Genomic DNA, 2,494 nt, shown 5'->3' with positions numbered 1-2,494 from the left:
ATAAGATAAAGATCAGCTTCAAAGATAATATCTATTTAATAAAGTTTTAATATTTCATTTTTTTCAAGGTTGGGCAGCAATGCAGTACTACCTCCACGTGGTGCTGCCTGGGGTCTCTAGCAATGCTGTTAGAGATGCTAAATGTACTGCCTTAGAATTTAATCACACTTCCTTTGAAGTATGAATACTATTAAATGTAGACTTGGAAACCAATAAAGATCAATCACAATCACCCACACAAGTATCACGCCCCTTGGTCAAAGTAAAGAAATTGGAGTTAAAATGAAACAGCAGCAATAATATTTAATGGCAAAATAATGAATAATCAATTGTTGAGTGTAAACATGTCATAACAGGTTTCACAAAGGTATATCAAATTGTCAGCATCAAGCAAGTTGTAAAACTGGGATATTACAATCATGAAACTTTCATTCATCCTGTCCCATGTTGCATGACATAATAGAAACTAAAATTCAATAGAAAGTAAAATTATAATAATACCCATTACATTATACCTGTTTTCCTTCAATTAGTATTCCCAAAATATGTTGGGAATCCTTATACGATGTTTCAATGAGGTTGCCCATCACATAAAACAGTAACTGCCCCACATCACTCTCAAATGCAACAAGACTAGGTACCTCATTCATAAACTTATTGTAAAATATAACAGGAAGTTATACCAACTGATAATCATCATACCTCGACTATTACTATAGATGAATCATCATCAAAACAACATCAGGTATTCCATAATGATGACAATTAATCTATCAAAAGGCAACATAACAAAAGAACTCACTAGAAGAGCAGTGTCAAATGTGGCCGGTGCTTGCTCTTTAAGTGTGTACGCTTGAGTTTCTGTATCTGGTGACGATCCACTAGACTCAATTCACTTCGTGATCACTTGTACTATTGACTGCACTTGAGGACTCTTCACTCTTCTGTATAGTCTACCAGTGGTCAATGCCTACGTTTGGATGGGGGTGACCTGCTACTTGTTGGGCTATCAAAAGACGTGTCACTTGTAACTGGAGCTATATACCCCTCAATCTCCACTTGTAGATGCAGCCCCATTTACTCATCAACAACTTTTGGAGTCAAACTATTATTGTGAAATATAAGTAATCTATTATTTCATTACTATCTAGAAAGCTACAAACAGTAGAAACACTATAAAATGGTATAGATGAGTAGACTAGTTTGAAGTTGCATGAATGGTATGCACACATAATTATTTGAAACTAAATATTCATTATAAAAATATACTGCTATTTACTTACACTTTGCAATGTGTGCAATGGCCATTACAAAGCCAGTACATTTTCATTAGTCCTAAAAGAACTGCAGTAAATTCTTTGGAAGAGGAATTATCTGTTTTTTCAATAACTAATTGCCTCATCACTGTTGCTAAGTGTTTTATTTGTATAAGCTACAAAATTGTAATCATCAAACAAAAGGCATTTTCAACATACAATAGTAAATGGAGGATCATGGTGCAAAAGATCTTTCCATTGTATACTCTGTAGCAACCCAACAAAATTAGTTTTGCTCCTAGCCTGATAACACCTAAATAAAAAAGGCACAGTTGTTCATAAATACAAGTAAAAAATTGCTTTTAAAAGCATTGGGCAAAATTATACAACTGCACAAATATACACTAGGGAAGTATTTCCCTAGATTGTTTTCACTACTTTGCATACATATAGCTGGCAGCCATTGTACTTAGTGTGGCAACACCCACTTTATGTAAAGGGATAGGCAGGGTGTTTCTAAGGTGTCATGTGCTAATAACTCTGTCAATCAACACTACATTACCTTGAACACGATGACTGTCTCCTGACTGGAATGCTGTCTACTACTGTCACCTTTACTTTGATTTTATTATTAGCATAATAAAATACTGTTTGTTCAATGAAGGCTTGAAAACTTGGCAGTGACTTATAGTTGGTTGCAGGAAGTTTCAACGGTGGTGAATCTGAAATGTAAAGAAAAACTAGTACATTTTGACTCTACTACATACCAAATTTGAGTTTCTTTGGAACATTTTTCCAAGATCTACTTCTCTTTGTCTCAGTAACTCTAAAAAATATATTATGCAAGTGACAACAACATAGCTGGCATACTTTCTTTTCTGATGTTGTAATTCGACCAATACTGTGACTAGCCATGTTGAACAAGGAGAGGTAGAGGACGGGAGAAGAGCTAGGGCAAAAAGAAAGGAAAAACAAAAAGTAAAATGGCCAACTGAAAAGAAAACAGTAAAGGCCTGAATCGACCAGGTCTTGGCAGCCCAGTTACAAAGCTTACATATGTAGAACAGCTCGAGAAGACAAGATCCACCAAGATAAACTAAACCACTGAACAGAACTACAGAACCAATGAACCAGAACTACTGAGTCTCACGTGACTTCCAAAGTTGGCATGCATGCGCACACACATTATGTCACATGTATCCAATCGTTGTAATTATGATTTTTATTGCTTTGGAAAC

General features: G+C 35.3%; 1 long non-coding RNA gene across 1 annotated transcript; it reads right to left on the bottom strand.

The window, feature by feature from the left end:
- Nucleotides 1-297: 297 nt before the first annotated feature.
- On the bottom strand, nt 298-1,513 carry LOC109582749 (uncharacterized). The gene is made up of 5 exons (XR_002185209.1): nt 1,476-1,513; nt 1,284-1,432; nt 703-1,105; nt 516-653; nt 298-466 (listed from the first exon to the last, which is right to left on the bottom strand). It is a non-coding gene; the product is annotated as an uncharacterized LOC109582749 (long non-coding RNA).
- Nucleotides 1,514-2,494: the final 981 nt, after the last annotated feature.

This window comes from Amphimedon queenslandica, unplaced genomic scaffold (genome assembly GCF_000090795.2).
Source record: "Amphimedon queenslandica unplaced genomic scaffold, v1.1 AMPQUscaffold_13359, whole genome shotgun sequence".
Classification (NCBI taxonomy): Eukaryota; Metazoa; Porifera; class Demospongiae; order Haplosclerida; family Niphatidae; genus Amphimedon; species Amphimedon queenslandica.
This window is presented reverse-complemented; position numbering and strand designations above follow the sequence as displayed.